At 42.7% G+C, this 25,838-nt stretch overlaps 1 protein-coding gene across 2 annotated transcripts in view; it reads left to right on the plus strand.

Annotated features, from left to right (window-relative positions):
• The window catches only part of ralylb (RALY RNA binding protein like b), an 876,105-nt gene that overhangs the window by 324,258 nt on the left and 526,009 nt on the right, over positions 1-25,838 (plus strand). For both annotated transcript variants that reach the window (XR_013887728.1, XM_080194340.1), the window contains exon 3: positions 1,172-1,240. The gene's annotated coding sequence lies outside the window, so the exon portion shown is untranslated. The remainder of the gene's footprint in view (positions 1-1,171; positions 1,241-25,838) is intronic.

Consider the following 25,838-nt stretch of genomic DNA (forward strand, 5'->3'; position numbering starts at 1 on the left):
TTATTAGTGTCTCAAATAAGTTTACATTAACACTGCAATGAAGTTATTGTGAAAATCCCCTAGTCGCCACACAGTGGCTCCTGTTTGGTTACACTGAGGGAGAATTTAGCTTAGCCAATGCACCTAACCAGCACATCGTTCAGACTGTGGGAGGAAACCGGAGCACCCAGATGAAACCCAGGCAGACATGGGAAGAATATGCAGGTCCACACAGCCAGTGATCCAAGCCGGGAATTGAACCCAGGTCCCTACTGCTGTGAGGCAGCAATGCCAAACATAATGCCACCATGCCACCCATATTTGAAAAGTTTAATCTCTAAAATTCAGTTTAAACCCTTACAGTGGACACAGATTTGGGTCTGATAAAAATGGACATCATATGCTTGACTGGAATGAGGATTGCTAGGGACACTGTATTTCCATTGGCAATTGGTGAAAACTATCTGTTGTGTGCCAGTAAGGTTTCCTGTCTGCATCTTCCTTAAGAATTAAAAATTACACCTGCCTTCTTCTGAGGCTGAGATTAGCTGGAGGCATCACTTATAGTTGATGCAGTTGTTTTTTTAAGCACCTTCAGTTCAGTTTCTTTAAGAACCTTCAGTTCCATTGGGGCACTGGTCTCTGTTTCCTGTGGCTAAAAAAAAATACTTCAAAGAGAATTAAAAAAGGGAGTTTTCATTTAAAACGAAAAAAACAAAATGAGCATTCCACTCTTCTTTCCTCTCTGCTGGTTTGCCATTTCTTTCCCCGGAAATCTGTTATTTCTATATGTCTTGGATAATACATGAGTGTGTCAGGAGGGAATGAGCACTATAGTTGTACAGCAGCAAGCAGCTTAGTTATTTTATCTCATCCTCTGTTTCTAGTTCACTGGCTTTCATCGTTCTCTAATCTATATAATTCTGACCTGCACTTTTGGGTTATTACTTCCTGCTGATGCACAGACCTGACTCGGAATGTTCAATTTAATTATAATTTTTGTCCCATGTTTAGAATCTGTCCAACTTTGCCAGATTATCTGCAACTGGATCTCATTTTTCCTCAATAAATTCAAGTTGGAATTTTCAAAGGTGATCCCAATCTTTCCTCCATTTAGGAAGATGAGGAATGGCTGCCTTTATATATTACAACCTTTATTCTTTGAGATATCACAACCTCCTGTATCTTGTAGGTGCCTGACTAACCTCATGGTGAAGATCTATGGATCAGGACTGAAGAGAACTTTAGAAACAATCTCTGGGTAAGTGAAAAATCTCCACAAGCAGCCCATCTTGGCTCTTAGTTCTCTGTGATGTGTGATTACTTATTTCTGGCCATATTCTACGGCATCTGATAAAATGTTGAATTATTCAACGTGGGTGCAGACTTGGGGCGAACAAGTTGATTCTGCAGCTTTTGTACCAAAAATTTGATGCAGCGAGAACTGTTAAGCTGAATAGATCTTTCTAAAGGAAAAAAGATAAAACATTGACTAGCATGTAAGTTTTTGATGAAGGATGCAAGCTGTCATTGCTCGAGGCCTGCTGAATTTCTTGGATCACTGCTATTTGTTATCCTGAAGTAGACAGCTATTAGAGTGTAAATGAGTCTATGCTGAGTATCCAAAGGTATTACAATTCACATTCTTTCACATCTCTACCTACATTCTCGTTAACCAATTTGTTTTGAAACTCCAGAGAATTGGAATGTACTGATGGATGATCCTAGTGTGTGCAAGAGAAAAGTTACTGACAGTAGAACCTCATGTTTGTCACTTGAATGAGCATGACTTCATCACTCATAGAAAAGTGGATTGTTATGAATGCAGTTAAGAGTGGAATAAAAAAGACGCCCCACTAACATCTGTATTTTTTTCTTTATTCCAGTTACTTACATATAATGTCAAGAAAGTTGAAGTAATAGTTTTGCATGAACACTGTGCAAGACACTCGGACTCCAGTATTAACCCAATGTGCATAGGAATAGAGTGGATGAGCAGTTTAAAATTAGGAAATTCAATTTATCACCATACTCCCACTGAAAACTGGCTAACTGCCATTTTTACTTGCAGCTGTCTGAAGACGCAAGTGCACCTGCAGGAAAGTGGCAGGTGTCGCGGAGATTATTTCCAAATTGGGCTTGATGCCATGATGTCAACTTCAAGTCAAATTTTAACTTGGGGCGGGTGAGAAGCCCTGTCGGTGACAAACCAGCTGACTAAAACTTGGTGGCATTAGCTTCACCAACTAACATAATTAGAAGTTGGTTTGATCATTAGGATATATATGCCATTGAATGAAGCAGTTCTGCAGAGCAATTCTGAATTTCCAGTTTGCTTATTTATGATTTATTTTGCATCACTGCTTATCACTGGCATTGGACTTGCTTCACTGCTTTGCATGAATAAACAGTTGGAGTAAGAGGAATAGCAACAGTCTGATGAATCAGTACAATCAGCAGCTGGACTTGATAAAAGATAAAACATGAGACCGAGAAGTGTTGTATATGTTGCCTGTTCAATAGGTCTCATGAAGAAGTTCTGAGTTTTATATGTTTGAACAATAAGTGTTTATTGATAATGCACACCTACAAATATACAAAGTGTAGCCTAAACCATAAGCTAACTCCATGTTTGCTTCCACACAGGTCTTTGTCGAGCTCACAACTAACTCTAGTCTCAGGTTATGCGTCTCTTTACATAATATTGTGGGCAGTGCTGTTTACCAATCTCACATTAGCTCTTGCTATGTCAGATGTCCTTATACTAGTGTGAGGGGGAGGGGTTATTCGTAGACAGCCTTTCTCAGCTCACGAGTCCGTAGGCTGAGAGTTATTTTGGAAGAGCAGTACGTAAAGAATCTCTATCTCACAGGTCAGGACTTGTTGCATGTTGCATCAAATGCCATGCTTTGCCAGTGTTGTTCAAAGCCAAAATACCTTTGATTTGTTTTGCCAAAGCCTCTGTCCGGACTGCATTAAGGGTACATAGTACATTGCGCACTTGCAGTGTTTCGCTCCACCTAACAAAGCGTCAGTTCACTCCTTTTTTCATTCTTTCATATGACGTGAGCATTGCTGGCAAGTCCAGCATTTATTACCCACGCTTATGGAGGAGGACGTGAATAATTTGTCGGGTGTTAGCGATGGAAAGGTGGTAGGACTGGAGGGTCTCAATGACATTATTGTTACTAGAGAGGCGGTGCTCGACAGACTGGAGGGAACTGATTGTGGACGAGTCCCCAGGACCGGATGGAATGCATCTGAGGGTTCTGAAAGAAATGGCAGAGGTGATCATGGATGCCTTGGTGGTTATTTTCCAAACGTCGCTGGATTCCGGGGAAGTGCCGGAAGATTGGAAAACAGCTGATGTTACGCCGTTGTTTAAGAAGGGTGGCAGGCAAAAGGCAGGGAATTATAGGCCGGTTAGTTTAACGTCTGTTGTAGGTAAAATGTTAGAATCTGTCATCAAGGAGGAAATAGCGAGGCATCTTGAGGGGAATTGCTTGATAGAGCAGACGCAGCACAGTTTCATTAAAGGGAAGTCGTGTCTGACAAATTTACTGGAATTCTATGAGGATGTGTCTAGTGCGGTGGATAGATGAGAGCCGGTGGATGTGGTCTTTCTTGATTTTCAGAAGGCGTTTGACAAAGTACCTCACAAGAGGTTATTGCAGAAGGTCGGGGGGCATGGAGTTGGGGGTAGGGTGTTAGCGTGGATAGAGGATTGGTTGTCAAATAGGAGGCAGAGAGTGGGGGTTAATGGGTGCTATTCGGATTGGTGGTTGGTGACTAGTGGAGTGCCCCAGGGGTCGGTGCTGGGACCTCAGCTATTTCCCATTTATATAGATGATCTGGAGGAGGGAACCAAGTGTATGGTGTTGAAATTTGCTGATGACACCAAGATTGGTGGAACGGCAAATTGCGCGGAGGGTGTGGAGAGTCTACAGAAGGATCTAGATAGGCTGGGCGAATGGGCCAGGAACTGGCAAATGGAATTTAATGTTGGCAAGTGCGAGGTGGTCCACTTTGGTAGGAATAATGGTAGGAAGGACTATTACTTACGTGGCGAAAAACTGCAGCAAGCGACAGTGCAGAGGGACCTCGGGGTCCTTGTGCATGAGTCGCAAAAACCCAACCTGCAGGTGCAGCAGGTGGTCAGGAAGGCAAATGGGATGCTGGCCTTCATAGCGAGGGGGATTGAATATAAAAGTAGGGAGGTCTTGCTGCAGCTGTATAGGGCACTGGTGAGGCCGCAGCTGGAGTACTGTGTGCAGTTTTGGTCGCCGCACTTACGCAAGGATATTTTGGCCTTGGAGGGAGTGCAGAGGGGGTTTACTAGGCTGATGCCGGAGTTGAGGGGGTTGAACCATGAGGAGAGGCTGAATAAACTAGGCTTGTACTCGTTAGAGTTTAGAAGAATGAGGGGAGATCTCATTGAGACATATAAGATGATGAATGGGATGGATAGGATAGAGGTGGAGAGACTCTTCCCACTCAGAAAGGACAGTAGGACTAGGGGGCACAGCCTCAAGATAAAGGGGGGGGCGATTTAGAACGGAGTTGAGGAGGAACTTCTTCACTCAAAGGGTGGTGAATCTCTGGAATTCTCTGCCCGTTGAAGTGGTGGAGGCTGCCTCGCTAAATATTTTTAAGATGCGGGTTGATGGGTTTTTGATAAGAGAGGGGATTAAGGCTTATGGGGAGAGGGCGGGAATGTGGAACTGAGCCATGACAGATCAGCCATGATCTTATTGAATGGCGGGGCAGGCTCGAAGGGCTAGATGGCCTACTCCTGCTCCTATTTCTTATGTTCTTATTATGTTCTTATGTTCTTATCTGCCCTTGAGAAGGTGGTGGTTAGATTCCTTCTTGAATTACTGTGGTCTGTATGCCATAGGTACCCAAGAGTGCTACTAGATAAAGAATTTCAGTTTCCTAGAACTGATGCAGAAACAATGATATCTTTCAAAGCTGGGAGCGTGTGGGTGTAGGAGGGGAAGGTATTTATTGCCATGTGTTTGCTGCCCTTGTTCTTCTAGGTGGTACATGAAGCCTTGGCAAGTTGCTGTAATGCACCTTATAGATAATGAACACTGCAGCATCCTTGTCAGAATAAATCCGCAAATAACCTCTAACATAGATGTCAACATCATGTGCAGCAGTGGCCTGCTCCTCTTGCACTCGGGACACTCGTAACTTTCAGTACGCTTATATGACCAAGGAGGGCTCTCATTCCATCAGTGTTGGGCTTATGTATGATCACTGCCAAAGGAGAATTCAAGCCTGTGCCAGTTATGCTGGCAGCTGCTACAATTTCTTCATTGTGGGACCCTGATCCATTGCCTCATTTCACGATCCATTCAGATGTCAACCGATGGCTGTTATGGGGCATGGAAGAGCTCCTTCATATCTGATCAATGAGGCCGCTTTGCCAAATCAACAATGATGCATCAAAAGTCTTGGGCCACCAATAACATCATGAAGCTTACCGTGTGCATTTTAAAGTAAAGCTTCAAGTGCTTTAATTGTTCTGGGGGCTCCAACTAAAGCAGATCATATTATTGTGCAGATTTCAGTAAACTATAGTCTGACAGTGCAAGAGGATTGGAAATTGTGTAGAAACAGTAATAAGCTCTTGCATAATTAGATCAGAAAGAATTGGATGAAAGCAAGGAGAACCTTCAAGTGGGAGACACAGCAAAATAACCCAGGGAGAAGGTGACCTTCAAAGAAGGCTATGCCTGCAGGTTGTGCTGACTCACTTTCCCACAGCCAACATTGAAATCTTGCAGAGTCGAATGCAATCCCACTTCAGAACGTTGATTTGTGCTTTAAAAAGGCTTCTAGCTGACCCACTGAAAATTGTGCACTGGCTGGTCAGTAAATCGAGTGGGAGCCAGTTGTTCTTCTTAGAATGAATCTCTGTAATTAAAGTAACTTAGGTATATTTTGACTGGAGTAGGTGAGTTTTGAATTGACATCAATTCCAACCCATCAGTACCTGGCTTGGAGTTAAACTTAAAACCTGGGTTGTAGGATCAGTGACAACATGGTTCTCTGATAACTAATTCATAGAATATAAATTTATATGAATCCTACCCCTTGGCATTTGAGTTTTTAAAATTAAATTACATCTGTGCTTCTTGCATTATTGTACAGTATAAAAATAGACATAACATTTTGTATTTTTAAGGCTGAGTGAAATAATTTGGCAGGTTTTTATGGGAGAACATAGCAACTGTTGAGTGTTTCTCATGCAAAACTTTGATCAAATAGGAATGTACAGCTCTTCTGGTGAATCTTTTGGTGTAACTAATTGCTTGATCCTCCCAGGCAGAAGGCCTTTGATTCAGTTCCTGATCTTTGGCTGGTACCATTCTCAGTGCCCATGAACGTGGGAGGAGATAATCAGCCAGGGCTTCTACTTGTGATCAGAATCTAGTGCTTCCTTCTGGAAAGTGTAAGTAAACAGATGATTATAGGACCAGGCCTGAAATTAATGCCATTAGATGAAAACCTGTTATACCTCACTATTTAGCCTTAGATAAAAGCCATTTGTGCAAAGTATTTACAAAGTATTAAAAAGTAACTGGTGCCTACAGAATCATTTTCAACTTGCAAATGGGTGTATGACTTTCCTGTTGTTGAGTTGGACTTTCAAACCTGCAGGAACTTCAACCAACTTTCCTAAATCAGGGTTAGTGGCCATTTTAGTAGTATCCTCGTCACGAAGAAGGAACCTTCTATTGCTAGGGAACAAAATCTTTGTGCAACACTACCAGAGCTAACTAGGAATTTAAAAGATTTAAGAGGCCCAAAGAGGAGAGAAATGCTTTGAGGGTGTGAAAGTGATGAGAGAAGAAGCCTTGACTAGTGCGTCTCCCTCTATTTGTGAACATTAGAGCTACTACCACTCTCACCAGATGGTCCTATCCTAGTTTGAATGGAAAGGCGGATAAAAAATAAATTCCAGACACTTCAGACGAGAAGGAAGTGAGGAGAAACTTCAAGCACTGTGCATATTGGGAATTTAGTTGTGTGTCTCATCCTTTATTATTTTACACAAATCAGTATTCACAATGCATGATGCTGAAATTTGATTCCACATTTCTTGTCCCAACATTGTTGATAATGTTTTCTCTATGATATCCAGAATATTTTATCAAGCTGCTCATTAACTATACATAATAAATGAATGACTGTACAAAATAACTAACCTGTACACATCTGTAAAGGTCACTTGCTGTTAGCACTGTATGTATTCTCTCTAACATAAATGCAAATTTTGTTTACACCATTTTATTTATATTGTCTGAATTCCCCACCTATTGTAGCTGCAGGCATTCTTTTTACTTTGACCCCTTACCCTAAGTATAGCATATTTATAAATGTCACGTTTGTTATATTTAATGACTCTCTCTGCTGCCTGAAAATGAAAAAATCCATTACAGAATCTTCAAATTTAAACAGAGACCAATTAACCATTGCTATTTACTTAATGAGAAAATAGGTTTAATACCAATGAGAGACATTTGCACTAATTTCTTGGTTCCCAAACTTTCATGCATTCACTGTCTGGATCTCTTATTTTCCTGATTGCTATGATACACTGGGCCTTTTCCTAATGTATTCTGGAAATCCTGTTTGTAGGACTGAACTCCAAATTTATTGGAAACTATCAATGGTTGTTAGGAGTCTTAGTAGTTGCCATTTAGTGACATTTCTAAAATTACCCAGAAATTCTACTCTGTGGATGTTCAGACATGTTAGGACGAGAGTTACTATAAATGTGAAATATTATTACTTTTGTAGAGTTTGCAATTTTCTGATTAAAGTACTTGGTCATTAATGTTTATAATGGACAGTGTATTGAGTTTACTATATGCCTTAAAAGAGCTATCTTAACACTGCTGTGCAATTTGCATATGTTCAATTTATTTTTATTCATTCGTGGGACATGGGCATCGCTGGACGGCCAGCATTTATTGCCCATCCCTAGTTTCCCAAGGGCAGTTGAGAGTTAACCACATTGTTGTGGATCTGGAATCATATATAGGCCAGACCAGGTAAGGAATGCAAACTTCCTTCCCTAAAGAACATTAGTGAACCAGATGGGTTTTTCTGACAATCCACAATTGTTTCATGGTCATCAGTAGATTCTTAATTCCAGATATTTTTTATTTAATTCAAATCCTACCAACTGCCATGGCGGGATGCAAACCTGGATCCCCAGAACATTAGCTAAGTTTCTGGATTAACAGTCTAGCAATAATACCACTAAGCCATCACCGCACCAACCCCCCCCCCCCACCCCCCCCAATAATTGACAGAACAAGGAAAGCCATAAACAACATGTACAATACTCTTTACAGTAATCTTACTTCACATGATACAATGTCAACCATAGCTCAGTGATGGCATTCTCATTCTGAGTCAGAGGCCTGAATTTTACTGATTCCCAAGTTATTGGAAATGAAGCGTGAGGACCTGTAAAATAGAAGTGAAATGCGTCAGGTGACTGCTTGTTGTATTTCCACCACTGGTGAAGTTTCCTGACTGTGGTATGAGATGGACCAAGTTGCGCGTTGTCCACTCCACAGAAGGAATGAGACGGTTTTCATAATTCAGGCCTCTAATTGACCTCCGAACTGCCTCCCCAGTGTCCACCCGTCTCACTCGGGCTGTGGATGTTGATTGGGCAGGCAGCATCTTTAACTGAACGGCTGGCTCAGAGGCAGCAAGTTAGGAGGCTGCCACCGGTAAAATCACTGTCCCACTGTCAGAAAGTATGGGCTTGGGACCCCCACTTGATCTCATTATGAAAGTCCTGAAGCCCACAGTAAGATACAGCCCATAAGGCTGTAGCTTCAAGACCCATTCCAGGGACTTGAGTGCAAAATTGAGTCTGCCACTCTGGTGCAGTATCATTGGAGGTGCCATCTGTAGGATGAGATGTTTAAAATAAGATGCTGCCTCTCTCATGGTTTTAAAAGATCCTAAGGCACCGTTCAAAGAAGAGGCGGGGAGTTCAGACCAAAGTCTTGGCCAGTGTTTATCTGTAATGACTTTAATCAGGCAATTGAGGTTGGCTTGTTAAAATATGAACTCCCTGATTAAGGGCCAAACTGATGGGCCAATCAAGAAATCTCTTGTTTTGTATTTAACCGGAAGTGTCGATTCCTCTGGGACTCCCAGTTTAAACTGTTAACAGAACACTCTGTATGCTGTTATCAGACTAGTAAATAAAGGGATTTTGGCATAAGGATTTCTGCTTCTGAGGACGTATAACATTATCCTTCAAACAACACCTAGATTTGGGGTACCAGGAACCTAAACAAGGTGATGGGTGAATTGGACTTGGTGCAGGTTGCTAACGGCAGAATTTTGGAGGAGCTGAAGTTTGTGGAGGCATGGATGAGCAGCACAATATTAGGTAACCATGGTCGCAGTGAAGAAAACATATAGCAATTATGATGAAAGGACGGCATGGTGGCACAGTGGTTAGCACTGCTGCCTCACAGCGCCAGAGATCTGGGTTCGATTCCCAGCTCGGGAGTTTGTACATTCTCCCTGTGTCTGTGTGGGTTTGCTTTGGGTGCTCCAGTTTCCTCCCACAGTCCAAAGATGTGCAGGTTAGGTGGATTGGTCAATCTAAATTCCCTCCTTAGTATCAAGGGGATTAGCTAGAGTAAATGGAGCAGTTTGAGGGGATAGGACCTGGGTGGGATTGTGGTTGGTGTAGTCTCTATAGGCTGAATGGCCTCCTTTTACACAGTAGGATCCTATGATTCTATATGGCATTGAAAGCTCAGCTCGTGGTCAAATAGGAGGCTAAAGTTGCAAACTTCTGTGTGTAACATTGGCCAAAGATGGTGACATGAAATCAATGGTAAATGTACAAACTTTGCATTGCTTTTCAAGACATCTGAATTGCTGTCAGCAAAGCCACAGGACGTATTGGTCAAAGAAGATGTCTTATCATAGACTTACATTTGAAGTGTGGTCACTTGGCTTAGGCACCAGAGGCTAGAAATGTAGTTCAGAAAGGGAAAAACTGTGAAGAAAGAAAGATCAATGTAAATTGATCACTCCTGCTGCTTTATGACATTTTAAATCATGGCTCAGATCTTCCCTGGAGGCAATCATTATTGGATTCCTACTTCATTCAAACTTTCCCTATCTTGATGCTGCTCTGCATTTCATGCTGGGTCTTCCGATCGCAGCTTTACCAGAAATGTAGAGTGCAGTGTCATTCCAAAAGCTCAGTTGGAACACTAGTTCTGGGGTAAGGCACACTCCCCTCTCCCAGGCACCACTAACTGCTCTAAGGTAAGTTTAACTGTCCAATGTGAGTGTTAGTAAATGGATGAATGAGTGCACGGGCAGGGTGCCATGATGTGGTGATCTGGCATTGGACTGGGGTGGGCACAGTAAGAAGTCTCACAACACCAGGTTAAAGTCCAACAGGTGAGTGCATACATGCCATGTTTGTGAAACCTACCTCTCCACTCAAGATGATGATGGAGCAGTGCTCCAAAAGCTTGTGATTCCAAATAAACCTGTTGGGACTTTAACCTGGTGTCGTGAGATGTCTTAATGGGTAGAATGGGTAGGTGGGTAAGGTAAGTGAGTAAGTTGATGGAGGGTTGATGTGGGTGAGTGACTGACGAGTGAGTTGGCAGATGGGATGAGGTGGTAGGTAGGGAAGTTAATAGTTGGGGGAGGCAGCAGGTAGGTGAGATTGTAGAGTGGCAAGTGGATGAGTTGATAGTTGGATAGGCAGGGTGGATGAGTTAGGTCAGAAGGGATAGTCAGGTTGAGCAGTGACTGAGTTGGGAGGTTAGTCAGGTGGTGAGACTGGTAGTCAGGCTTGGTTTTGGGGGGGGGGTGGGGGGGGATAGTAGTATGGTCGGGATGGATAGCTGGGTCAGGTTAGTGGGTAGTCGAGAGGATAGACGGCAGTCAGATCGGGGATAGTTGAAAAGAGCTTTGTTAGGTGGTTAAGGGGTAATTGGAGTATCAAAAAGGATGGTGGAGGGTATTGTGGTCAAGAACAACCATTCTGAATTTGTGTGCTTTCGAGTAAGTAAAGATTTGGGCTGGATCTTACAGCCTTGCTCATCCAGAAACCATAAAATCCTATCTGAGGTCAGTGGGCTTTCCCATTGTCCGCCCCTCGCCTGTTCCGATTCCTGTGACAGGTGTGGTGGTAAAATTCCGTTTTTTATTCCAAGCATACCCCAACCTAACCAGGGGCATCTGTCAATGATACAGGGCTTGTAGCTCATATTTATAGTTCCTCCTACATTTCATTATCATGCTTCTCATTAATTTCTTAGCTAACTGTGCTATTCCATCAGCAGATGTTCCCATTATTTCACTCCTCAGCCTTGAGCATAACCTTCAGTTCCCGCTTATCTCCTTCTTCTGTATGACAATGTTTATACAGATTGTTAAGACACTAATTGCTAACTACTAAGCCAACATCCCCATAGTCATTTTAGTCAAGTATCCTATCATGCTTAAAAAGTGCTCTGATAACCAGATATGTCTATTCTAAAGCTATTATTGCATGTTTTGCAATCAATTATAATAAAATCATTTCAATCATTCCACTTCAGGCAATCAGCGGATAGTCAGAGCTCAGGGATGTAGTTGGGGAGTCTGGGAGAAAGCGGGTTGGGGTCCATTGTGAGTAATTGAGGGGTCAGTTCTGGAGTCACCTAGGGAATTAGACTATGTTATTTTTTCTGCCACCATTTCCTGGATAACTATCTAGGTAAGTACATCAGAGCTGTGTGACATTCCTAACTCTACATAAAAGTCGGTGATATTTGCAGAGAATCCAGGTGAGCAGGGGAACTGCCCATCCGACAGTGAAACTTCCCAGTCAATTCCCATGGAAGCCAGCACATTGGGACTTCCACAGAATCCTGGCAGGTGTCCTGGGACAATCTGGAGTTCAGAAGATTTTTAAGAAAATCAATACTGTTTTTCCATTCATTCCTGAAATGTGAGAAATTCTGGCAAGGATAAATTCTGTCTCCAGTTGTCCTTGAGAAGACAATGGTAAGCCAACTTGTTGAACCACTGCAGTCCTTGTGATGTGATGTAGGTGCACCCATTATGGTGTTAGAGAAGAAGTTCCAGGATTTGATCTCGGAAGGAATGGTGATATAGTTTCAAGTCAAGATGGTGTGTGGCTTGCAGGGGAACTTACTTGCTGCTAGACTTTTGGGGGTATCTTATTTGTCACTGGATTCTTTACTCAGACCTCAAAGGGCAAATTGTCACAATAAATCAGAGTCAGAATTTGTCAAGTTGCATTGCAGAATATAATGAGTATTCTACCGTTGATTTCATCTCCATTAATGAAGGGAAAAGTATGGACAGTACGTGCACAATTTCTTGATGTACATGACTATCAGGTGTGGTTGCTCATCAGCAGCACCAGTTACTACGAAGTACAATTTCTCAAATGGAGAAACAAAAATAAATAGTGCAAATGTTGGTAATGTGACATAAAAAACGTTTGTGAAAAAGCTCTTTTAGGTGGCATTATTCAACAGAACTCGGCCGACTGAGGCGTTAGTGCTGAGAAATGATAGCTTGGCTCAGTTGCTAGCACACTCCCCTCGGAGATTCATGGGTTCCTGCCCCAGTCCATCACAGAGGCTGATATTCATTGCGGTATAAGGGAGCATTATACTGTTGATGTTGCCACATTTAGATGAAATGTTAAATCGAGGACAGTACCTACTTATTCCGGTGGAGTCAAGATTCCCAAGAATTCTTCAAGCGTCTTCAGCCAGTTCTCCCAGTGTCCTGGCTAACATTCCTACGTCATCCAACACCATGTAGGAGGCACAGTGGTTAGCATTGGTGCCTCACCGCACTGGGGATCTGGGTTCAATCCTGGCCTTGGGTCAATGTGTGTGTGGAGTCTGCACGGTCTCCCCGTGTCTGCATGGGTTTCCTCCGAATGCTTCGGTTTCCTCCCACAGTCCAAAGATGTGTGGGTTAGGTTGATTGACCATGTTTTATTGACCCTAGTGTCAGGGGGACTCGCAGGGTAATTACGTGGGGTTGCGGGGATAGGGCCAGGCTGGGATTGTGATCGGTGCAGACTCGATGGGCTGAAAGGCCTCCTTCTGCACTATAGTGATTCTATGATCACTAATAATGGTTAAATTGGTCAGTCATCTCAGTTGCAGTTTGTAAATCAATGTTATGTGCAAATTAATCACCGATATTTGCTGATGTAACAATATTGACCATTTTAAAAATTGTAAAACGGTGATGTGATTATGGTGCTGTGTGAATGCTCGTTCTTTCTCTTAGATCGCATGTTTGCTTTGGGTATATAAGAATTTTACATTTTGTTTATAAATCCATGAGTATAATGGCTTTTGTAATCAATCTAGACGAAGGAACCATAAGAGGATCATAATTCTTTTTTTTCTAAGCAAAGAGGGCTGGATTAAATGAACATACAAAATCAATGAACCACTGTGATCCTGATTATCCTTGTGCACTCTCGTGATGGGCTGTTCATTAGAAATGTTAGTTGTAAGCCGGCACTGTCACAGATGCTAACGCTGCCCGGATTCTCACTCGCGTTCTCAAAAACATCCCAAGTACCTCCCTATAATCCCTGTGTGCTTCAGGAGAAATTTCCAGGAACAAAAATAAATTCGGAACACTTTACATGATACAAGAATGAACACGGAACTCTGATCATTTCCATCAGTAACCCAATATTATTCAGGATTAATTTAATGACAGAAACGGCATAAATTGATTAGAAAATGGGCAGTGAATGCTCTGGATGAGCTTGACAGACAGAATCAAAAGCATGTGGTAACCCGTAGATGGATTAAACAGTGGGGAGTAATAAAACGGACTGATGCGCTCAATGTACCAACAACGCCTAGGGAAAGGAATAGGAGATTATTTGGTTCCCTTAAACTGCTCCAAGCTAAATACTGTATGACAATGAATGGTTGCACTATTCATTATCCCTGATTGCTAATTACCCCTTTGAATGATTCAGCTGTGTCTGCTGTTGGATAATTAGTTTAAAAATTTATGGTTACAGTTCAGAGCAGTGTTTCAATTGCAAAGGTTCTTGATATCTGTGATTTTAAAATATTCAGTTCCCTTCAGCATTTTTATTAACCCTTTAAATCAGTCACATTTATACGATGACTCACAGCTGGAGGGCAGGATTGCGTGAACTGACTTTGAAAATTAATTTCACATCTACGCAGTTTAATCACTTGAATATTGAAAGTTGAGTTGCTGAAATTCTATCTGTTGACAAATTTGAAGGTGCAGAAGGGAAGTGATCTCTGGTATTCAACTAGAGATGAGGGGATGAGGCTTTTATACAGGAAAGTTTTATTTGCAAGATACAATTGACAGAACATAAACAGAGACCAAAATGTTAAAACTTTAAAGCAGTTTTTCACATGTTGGTCAGTCTCAATCCTGTCGGGACCATATGTTGCTGTCAAACCATAATCACAACTGATTTATGGTAGTCAGTGTTGACCACTTACTGGAGGGTAGGAATTTCTGAATGTTGGCTGTTTCCACAGTGCTTTAACAATATCCAGAAACAACTCCGCTTATGAGGTTAGCTTCCCCATAGCAAACTGTGATATTAAATACAGTAAATCCAGGGCAGCATTTTATGAAAAAAATTGTGTGGCATGAGTGTGAAAACAGGAGTGTGCTGATTGTTTTGGGTGAGTTCCCAATTGCAATCGTAAGGCACATCATTTCTGAAAAAAAGTGCCAGGATGGATACTCGCCAGCAGGGAGTGGGCATGGAGCTTCAACTTGCTGGTGAAGCCGGCTGCTGAGCTCTGTTTGCCATGGCGCAGGTGCCATGGCTCACAGTCGCCAGTTGCTCCCTGGGCAGGCCTGCCCCTCCTTCCCCACTACCTCTGGACATCGCCTCTCCCCTCTCCTCACCCTGCTCCCTGCCAATCACTGCCCATGCAGAGTTCCAGCAATTGCCGCCCCTGCAGAGTTCCCCCCCCCCACCCAATCACCTCCACTGTAGAACTCCTTCCACCGCACCCCCCCAATTGCCACCTTCACCAATCAACACCTCCCTCCTTCCATCCCTGCAGAGCTCCAGCCCTGTCTCCCCCACCATGGCTCTGTTCTTTCTCAAGCACCACCCCCTCAGGCTCTATGCCCCCCTCAGGCTCTACCCCCTCAAGTCTTGCCCCTTTGAGTGCCAGGTGGGCATTGCAAGCGTGCCAAGCAGACAGTGTCAGGGTGCCAGGCTGTCATTGCCACATAGGCACTACCTGGCCCTACCTCTGACCACCTGGTGGAGACCATAAGTCATCCTCATTGGTGAGGAACCTCGACCAGTGAAGGTGTAAGTAGAAGTGAGCCTGAACGATAGTGCCCGTGACTCAGTAATGAGAAAGGGCAGCAAAGCCGATTTCACCGACAACTCAGTGCTGGTAAGATCAGGCAAGGCAAAGAACCGGGCACAATCCTGATTTTTCGCCTCTTGCCCCATCTTACCGGCTCACCTCACTGATCAACTGGCAGGATGAGCTGGTATGATCACGTTCCTGGTATTTAAGGGAGTAAAATCAGAAGAAAAATGTAAAAGCTGCTAGGTTGCTGTAAAATCCTTAGTGGTTCACTGTCTTTCAGGAAGGAGAACTTGTAGCCTTTACCTTTCTTTTACATCTGACTTTATTCCCATACTGTATGATTGACTCTTAGTGACTTCTAAAGTGCTGCACATTTGTAAAATTGATCATTACATAGGATAACTCAGGATGAACTGGAAATAAGCAAGAAAGGTTTTCTAGCTCTGTCCATATTGTGAGAACAAATCGGGGACAGAGATTGAGGCATCCATTTTTATATTTAAAAAAATCATTCATGGATGTGTGTGTTACTGGTTAGGCCAACATTTCTTGCCCATCCTTAATTGCGCTTGAGGAAATGGTGGTCAGCGACTTTCTTGAACCACTGCAGTCTATGTGCTGCAGATACACTCACTGTGCCATTAGGGAGGGAGTTCCAGGATCTTGACCCAGTGACAGGAATGGCGATATATTCCAAAGTCAGAATGGTGACTGACTTGGAGGGAACTAGCAGGTGGTGATGCTTCCATGTATCTGCTGCCCTTGCCCTTCTAAGTGGTAATGGTTATGGGTTTGGGATTTGCTGCCAAACGAGCCTTGGTGAGTTCCTGCAGTGCCTTTTGTAGATAGTACACACTGCTGCCATTGTGTGTTGGTGGTGGAGGGAGGGAATATTTGTGGATGGGGTGCCAATCAAGTGGGCTGCTTTTGTCCTGGATGGTGTTGAGTTTCTTGAGTGTTGTTGGAACTGCACTCATTCAGGCAAGTGGAGAGTATTTTATCACATTCCTGACTTGTGCGTTGTAAATGCTGGGTAAGTTTTGGCAAGTCAGGAAATGAGTTATGGCTTCAGGATTCCTATCCTCTGAACTGCTCCTGTAGCCACAGTGTTTCCATGGCAGGCCTAGTTCAGTTCCTGGTCAATGGTAACCTCCAAGATTTTGATAGTAGGACATTCAGTGGTGGTAATGCTATTGAATGTCAAGAGGTGATAGTTATATTCTCTTTTGTTGAAGATGATCATTGCCTGGCACTTGCATGGAGTGAATGTTACTTGCCACTTGTCAGCCCATGCCTGGATACTGTTCAGATCTTGCTGCATTTGGATATGAACTGCTTCAGTATCTAAGGAGTTGCAAATGGTGCTGAACATTGTGTAATCATTCATGGGCACCCCACTTCTGAAGAAAGGTTGTTGATGAAGCAGCTAAAGTTGGTTTGACCAGGACATTATACTGAGGAACTTCTGCAGTCATGTAGTGAAACTTAGATGACTGAGCTCCAACAACCAAAATCATCTTCCTTTGTGCTACATGTGATTCCAACCAGTGGAAAATTTTCCCCCTAATTCTCATTGATTCCTGTTTTGCTAGGGCTCCTTGAAGCCGTACGCAGTCAAATGCTACCTCGATGTTAGGGGCAATCACTCTCACCTCACCTATGCCATTCAACTCTTCTGTCCATGTTTGAACCAGAGTTGTAATGAGGTCAGGAGCTAATTGATCCTGGAGGACTTGTGCATATACACAGCAGGTTCCTTTGCTCCTGCACTCCTGATAAAGCTTGCTTTCCTTTATATTGTCTCTCTGCCTTCTTTCTGCCATAATGAATCGGATTATTCTTCTCTGCATTAAATTTTATCTGTCACTTCTATGTTCATTTCACCAACGCGTCATATCCCTCACACCTAGGTCTAGATCATTAATGTAGATCTGGCAGTGCAGGACACCCATCCCTGGGAAACTCCACTCTAACCCTTCCTCTAGTCTGAAAATCATCCATTTGCCATTGCTGTGTTTCCAGTCACTCAGCCAAATTTGTATCCATGTCTCCTTTGTTGCATGAGCTCTAACTTTTCTCACAAGGAATTGTGTGGCACTTTATCAATTTTTTTTTAAGTCCGTATACACCACATCAGCAGCATTATCCTCATCAAAAAGGTCAAGCAAGTTAGTTAAATGTGATTTGCCCTTAACAAAACCATGCTGGCTTTCGCTAAATAACTTCATTTGCCCCAGAAACTGTTAATTTTGTCCCAAATCATTTATAAAAGCTTCTCCACCACTGAGGTTAAACTTACTGGTCTGTAGTTGTTGAGCTTATCTTTGCACTTTTACTTGAACAAGGGTGTAACATTTACTATGCTTCAATCCTCTAGTGCCATTCCTGAGTCTAAGGAAGATTGGGAAATTATGGCCCAATACTTCCATAATTTATACTCACTTCCTTCAATATCCGTGGATCCATCTTGTCCACTCCCGCACCTCTTTAACTTTTAAGTGCAGACAACCCATTAACTACTTCCTACTTATCAATTATAAACTATTTTAACATTTTAAATTTTAGTCCGAACTCCCTCTTCTTGTGCCATGATGTGCAATGTGTCTTTCTTGGTAAAGATGCAAAGTATTCATTTGATACTTCAGCCTTGTCCCCTGCCTCCATGCATAAATCCCTTTTGTGTCTGTCATCAGATGCACTTTTCCTTTTATTATCCTTTTACTATTATATGCCTATAAAAGATTTGTGGATTTCCTTTCATGTTAGCTGACAGTCTCTTTTTATATTCACTCTTTGCTCCTCTTATTTGGTATTTCAATTCCCTTCTGAATGTTCTATATTCAGCTTGGCTCTCAGTTGTATTATCTCCCTGACATCTGTCCTGACCACAGTTTTTCTTCCTTATTTTAATCTCTCATCTCTTTTGTCATCCAGGGAGTTCCTGCCATTCCCCTTCATGGAAATAGACTTTGACTATGCCCAGACTATCTTTTCTTTAAACTCAGCTCATTCAGTTAAAGTTTTGCCTGCCAATTTTTGATTCCAATTTGTCTCGACCAGATCCATCCTTACACTTTTGAAGTTGGCTTTCCTAGTTTATTATTCTAAGTTTGGATTGTTCCTTGTCCCTTTTCTATTTCCAAGCTAAACCTTATGTACAATGATCACTATCCCCAAAATGTTCTTTTACTGACAGATGATCAACTTGAGTAGCAGTGCCTCCATTGTCAGGAAGCTGAGGAAAATTCCACTCTACACATTCTCGGAATGTTTGTTCTCCCTCTGTCCTTTACACTACTATCATTCTAGTGTATATCTGAATAGCTTTAAGTAAGACCCTTGCATATTATTTCCTGCGCAACTTTTCCACTAGTTGGTGCCTATTGATTACACTAATCGCACCTTTATTTGTTCTTTAACTCTGACCAAATAGTTTCTATCCTTGGCTGCTCTGAAACATTCTATTTCTCCACCACTGCAATGTTTTCCTGGATCAATACCATTAACCCTTTCTGTTCTTTCCCACCTTTCCTGAACACTTTGTATCCAGGAATATTTAGTACCCAGTCCTGCCCTTCTTTGAGACAGCTCTCCGCTATAGCCACAGCATTATTTTTCTTCTGTGCTATCAAGGCCTGTAACTCATCAATCTTGCTTACCACAGTGTGCATTCACATACATGCACAGTATCCCTAATTAAGATTTTATTACTTTCCTCTTTACTCTGAACATACAAAGAAACATATATAGAAAATAGAAGTAGGAATAGGCCATTTGGCCCTTCGAGCTTTCTTCGCCATTCATTGTGATCATGGCTCATTGTCAAATTCAATATCCTGATCCTGCCTTTTCCCTCCCTGACTTGATTCCATTAGCTCAAGAGCTATATCTAATTCCTTCTTGAAATCACACAACAGGCCGGCCTCCATGCATCAATGTCCTGGCGGCACAGTGACAAGGTGGTTAGCACTGCTGCCTCACAGCGCCAGGAACCCAGGTTCGATTCCGGTCTCGGGTCTCTGTCTGTTGAGTGTTTGCATGTTCTCCTTGAGTCTGCATGGGTTTCCTCAGGATATTCCGATTTCCTCCCACAGTCCAAAGATGTGCTGTTTAGGTTGATTGGCCATACTAAATTGAATCTACTGTCAGCGGGATTTGCAGGGTAAGTATGTGGAGTTACATGAATAGGGCCTGGGTGGGATTGAGGCTGGTGCAGACTCGATGGGCCGAATGGCCTCCTTCTGCACTGAAGGGATTCTGTGAGAATTATTTTCTCCAGTAGTGAATTCCATACATACACCTCTCTGAGTGAAGAAATTGCTCCTCACCTCAGTTCCAAAAGATTTGCCCCTTATCCTCGAACTATGACCCCTAATTCTGGTCTCCCCACTTTTGGGAACATTTTTTCTGAATCTACCATCTAATCCTGTTAGAATTTTATAAGTTTCAAAGCAACTCTCTCTCATTCTTCTCAACCCCAATGAATATAATCCTAACTGACTTAGTCTCTCTCCTCCTGTGACTATGCTGCGTTCCAAGAATCAGCCTGGTAAACCTTCGCCCTATTCCCTCTATAGCAAGGACATCCTTCTTCAGTAAAGGACACCAAAACTGCAGGCAATGCTCCAGTTGTGGCCTCGCCAACTCCCTGTACAATTGCAATAAAACACCTCTCTATTCCTATGCTCAAAGCTTTTCACTATGAAAGCTAACATATCATTTGCCTTCTTTACTGCCTGTGTGCTTACATTGAGCGACTGATGCATGAAGGCACCAAGGTCTCATTGAGTATCCACCTCTCTCAATTTACATCCTTTCAAATAATTATTTACTTTCCTATTTTTGCTACAGAAATGGATAACCTCTCATTTATTCACATTACACTGCATCTGCTGCACACGTTCCACTCAGTCAGCCTATCCAAATCATACTATAGCATCCCTGCAACCTCCTCACAGTTCACCTTCCCACCCAACTTTGTATCATCTGCAAATTTGGAGATAATGCATTTAGTTCCCTCATCCAAATCATTAATATATAATACGAACATCTGGGGTCCTAGCACAGATCCATAAAGCACCGCACTATCATTGCCTGCCGGTCAGAAAAAGACCTACTTATTCCAACTCTTTGTTTTCCATGTACTAACCAGCCTTCTATCCATCTCAAGACACTACCTGCAATCCCATGTGCTTTAACTTTACATAGTAATCTGCTATGTGAGACCTTGTTGAAAGCCTTCTGAAAGTCTAAATAAACCACATACACTGGTTTTCCCTGGTCAACTCTATTAATTACATCTTCAAAAATGTAACTTTGTCAGGTGTGATTTCCCTTTCATAAATTCATTCTGACTTTCCTGATTATACCACTTTTCCAAAGCTGTGCTATGAAATCCTTGATATTTGGCTCTGGCAATTTCCCCAGTACTGATATTAGGCTCACTAGTCTCTAGTTCTCTGTTTTCGTTCTACTTCCCTTTTTGAATAGCAAGCTTTACGTGGCGAAAAACTGCAGCATGTGACGGTGCAGAGGGACCTTGGGGTCCTTGTGCATGAGTTGCAAAAACCCAACCTGCAGGTGCAGCAGGTGGTCAGGAAGGCGAATGGGATGCTGGCCTTCATAGCGAGGGAGATTGAATATAAAAGTAGGGAGGTCTTGCTGCAGCTGTATAGGGCACTGGTGAGGCCGCAGCTGGAGTACTGTGTGCAGTTTTGGTCACCGCACTTACGCAAGGATATTTTGGCCTTGGAGGGAGTGCAGAGGGAGTTTACTAGGCTGATGCCGGAGTTGAGGGGGTTGAACCATGAGGAGAGGCTGAATAAACTAGGCTTGTACTCGTTAGAGTTTAGAAGAATGAGGGGAGATCTCATTGAGACATATAAGATGATGAATGGGATGGATAGGATAGAGGTGGAGAGGCTCTTCCCGCTCAGAAAGGACAGTAGGACTAGAGGGCACAGCCTCAGGATAAAGGGGGGGTGGTTTAGAATGGAGTTGAGGAGGAACTTCTTCACTAAAGGGTGGTGAATCTCTGGAATTCTCTGCCCGTTGAAGTGGTGGAGGCTGCCTTGCTCAATATTTTTAAGACGCGGGTTGATAGGTTTTTGATAGGCAAGGGGATTAAGGGTTATGGGGAGAGGGCGGGAATGTGGAACTGAGCCACGACAGATCAGCCATGATCTTATTGAATGGCGGGGCAGGCTCAAGGGGCTAGATGGCCTACTCCTGCTCCTATTTCTTATGTTCTTATGTACATTAGCCACCCTCCAATCTGTAGGAGCTATTCCAGAGTCCAATTTGGCAAATGACCACCAATGGATCAAGAGCCATTTCTTTAAGTATTTTTGAATGAGGGTTATCAGGCCCTGGAGATTTATCCACCTTCAATCCCATTAACTTCCCCACTAATACTGAATTCTTTCAGCTCCCACCTAAAACTCGTGTTTCTCAGAACTTCAGATACATTATTCATGTCTTCCTTTGTGAAGACAGAAACAAAATATGAATTTAGTTCCTCAGCTATTTGATTGTTCCCTGTTATGAATTGCCCATTTCTTACTGTAAGGAGCCTATATCCATTTTTGTCAGGCTTTTTCTCTTTACATATCTGGAGCAACTTTTACAGTCAGTTTTTATGTTTCCCGCTAGCTTACTTTCATCCTCTATTTTCCTCTTCTTAATCAATCCCTTGGTGTGCCATTGCTAAATTTAAACTGCTCCCAATCCTCAGGTCTATTGCTTTTTCTTGCCAAGTTGTGTGTATTTCCTTTGAATCTAATACTATCTCTAATTTCCCTCGCAAGCCATGGTTTGGCCACAGTTCTCTTTCCACTCTTGTGCCAAAATGGAATAAATAACTTTGGAGTTCACCTATTTGTTCCTTGAATGCCTGCCATTGCCTTTCCTTTCAATAATGTTTCTCACTCTGTCATAGCCAACTAATGCCTCATACCATCATAGTTGTCTTTATAGAGATTCAGGGCCCTGGTCTTGCAATCAATTACCTCATTACCCAACTTGATAAAGAATTCTATCATTTATGGTCTTTCATCTCCAAAGGTTCTCTCACAATTGATTGCAACTAATCCTTTCTCAATCTACCTAATAGTTTACTATTTCCTATTCCAGTGTTATCTTTCTCTCCCAGTATATTATGCATCTTGATTTTCCACTCTAGTATTACCACCTAATTCCCAAACCCCTGCCAATTTCGTTTAAACCTTCCCCAAGAGCACTAGCAAATCACTCCGCATGGAACTCCGCCCTCGCTTTGTTGCAGGGCTGAGGAGTTTGCACGTTCTCCCCATGTTTGCATGGGTTTCCTTCCAGTTTCCTTTGTCCAAAGATGTGCAGGTTAGGTGGATTGACCATGCTAAATTGTGCTGTGGTGTCGGAGGGATTAGCAGGCTAAATATGTGGCTGGAGCCTCAGTGGGATTATTGTCAGTGCAAGATCAATGGGCTAAATGGCCTCCTTTTACACTGTAGGGATACTATGATTCTATGACAACTTATCCAGCCTTTACAATTCTCATATTCCCCGAGCTGGTCCAAATGTCCTCCCTTCTGCGCCATCATTACTGCCTTGCATTTATCTGTTTCATGCTTCTATTTCTATACTCAATTACATCTGATACTGGGAATAATCCAGAGATGATTGCTTTTGAGCTCCTGTTAGCTAATTTCCTAGCTACGTCACTAAATTTTGACTGCAGGCCCACATCCTTCTGTCAACTATGTAATTGGTACTGACCATGACTGCTGGCTAGTCGCCTTGCCACCTCAGCCTGCTCTATAGATATTTACTGACATCCTTTACCCTGGCACCAGGATGCTGAACTATGTCTGCAGATGCAGAAATGTTTGTTCCTCTATTGATGCTCCTATCACTATGACGTTTCATGCCTCCCTACTTAGCTGAGCCCATTGTGGGACCATGGATTTGGCTCTAGCTGCATATCACAGCTGAGCCATCACTTCCATCAGCAATCAGAGCTGAATACACATATTGGAGAGTGAGATACATTTAGGGAACAGCCACACTACCTGCCTATTTCTTCTTGACTGCCTGGTGGTCACCCATTCCCTCTCTCCCTGCATTGTCCTAAGCTTCTGGGTGACTGTATCTATAAATCTGATATTCACAAAGCGATCAACCTCATGGATGCACTACAGTGTCAATAGCTTCTGCTCTGGCTCTGGAACTTGGGTTGCTGTAACTGGTGACAAATCCTGCACATTAGGTTAACCAGGACACGGGAAGCTTCCTAGAGTCCCACATAGCACAAGATATGCACTCAAGAGTTCAGAGGTAAACTGCCATTCTTCAATCTGTTAAATAATAAACCTTGCTACTGCTAATAAACCTTACTACTTCAAAAAAAGAGCCTCACTGGTTAATCACATCTCTTTTATTCAAGTCACTTAGATGTACAAAAATGTAATGCTCTACTTGAGCCTTCAAATCTTCAAATTTAATTTCCCAACTGCTGCTAACTTTGAAGAAATGGAAACATAGCAGCAGTACTCACTGGCCTATCAACTCGCAATCTTCCTGTGATACCACGATTGGATTTTTAGTCAAAGGCTGCCAGAGGCCAGAAATCTAACAGCATTAGCCATTGCAACACCATGGCTGCACGCTCAGAGCTGGGACGTGTAGTCCGTGACAAGTAGCTCACTTCTTGATTCTTTAAAGCTCCTCCACTGTCTATTAAGCTCAGATCAGTAACGCAATTGAATACTCAAGACTAAAATTCCCTCTAAGTGCACGGATCTGCAGAAACCCCAATGTTCCCCCACAAGCTGACATAAGGACTTCTTTTAAGTTAATGTGTGCGCATGACTGTGCAAAAAAAAAATCAGTAGTCCCAAGCACTTAAATGAATAGATTATGGTCAACAAAAAAGAATTTATGGTGGACATTCTCACCACATATTTGAATGGACAAAGCCGTGAGGAGTTAGAGATTACTGAGGACACCTGAATACATATCATTGTTATTGGCAACATCCTGAAATTCCAATAGCAAGCTCCCATATTTATTTGAATTTCTCAATTGGGTGGAAATCCCGTGCCTATGGGTTTGGACTAATTCCTACTGGATTTATCTGACTCACGTGCAGCCTCTGGATAGAATTTTGTTGAGGTGTCAGGGTTCTTACTTGCCAGCTTTCCAGCTGGCAAGAGACCCTCAGCCTCTTTATCAGAAGGCCTGCTGAACTACAGGCCAATCAGGCAGTGGCAAGGCCTCTCACTGGAATCAAACTACCTGGGGTGCAAGTCTCGCCTACTGAGTGCTGGCAGTCAATCAGAGTCATAGTCATAGAGGTTTACAGCATGGAAACAGGCCCTTTGGCCCAACTTGTCCATGCCACCCTTTTTTTTAAACTCTAAGCTAGTCCCAATTGCCTGCATTTGGCCCATATCTGTCTATATCCATCTTAACCATGTGACTGTCTAAATGCTTCTTAAAAGACAAAATTGCGTACCCACCCTACAACCACCTCTGGCAGCTTGTTCCAAACACTCACCACCCTCTATGTGAAAAATTTGCCCCTCTGGATCCTTTCATAACTCTTCCCTCTCACTTTAAGCAATGCCCTCTAGTTTTAGACTGTCCTATCTTTGGGTAAATATATTGACTATCTAGCTGAGCTATGCTCTCATTATTTTGTAGATCTCTATAAGATCACCCCTCAACCTCCTACCCTCCAGAAAAAAAAATCCCAGTCTATCAAGCCTCTCCTTATTGCTCAAACCATCATGTCCCGGAAAGATCCTAGTACATCTCTTATGCACTCTTTCTAGTTTAATAATATCCTTTGTATAATAGGGTGACCAGAACTCTACACAGTATTCCAAATGTGGCCTTACCAATGTCTTGTACAACTTCAACAAGATGTCCAACTCATGTATTCAATGTTCTGACCAATGAAACCAAGCTTGCTGAATGCCTTTTTCACCACTCTATCCACCTGTGACTCTACATTCAAGGAGCTATGAACATGTACCCCTAGGTCTCTTTGCTCTGTAACTTTCCCCAACGCCCTACCATTAACTGAGTAAGTCCTGCCCTGGTTCAGTCTTCTAAAATGCATCACCTCACATTAGTCTAAATTAAACTCCATCTGCCATTTGTCAGCCCACTGGCCCAATTGATCAAGATCCCATTGCAACACAAAATAACCTTCTTCACTATCCACTATGCCACTAATCTTGGTGTCATCTGCAAATTTACTAATCCTCCTATATTCTCATCCAAATTATTAATATAAATGACAAATAACAGTGGACCCAGCACCAATCCCTGCGGCACACCACTGGTCACAGGTCTCCAGTTGCAAAACACACCCTCTACAACCACCCTCTGTCTTCTGCCATCAAATCAATTTTGTATCCATTTAGCTACCTCACCCTGGATCCTGTGAGATGTAACCTTATGCAACAACCT

This window comes from Carcharhinus amblyrhynchos, chromosome 8 (genome assembly GCF_965287045.1).
Source record: "Carcharhinus amblyrhynchos chromosome 8, sCarAmb.v2.hapA, whole genome shotgun sequence".
NCBI lineage: Eukaryota > Metazoa > Chordata > Chondrichthyes > Carcharhiniformes > Carcharhinidae > Carcharhinus > Carcharhinus amblyrhynchos.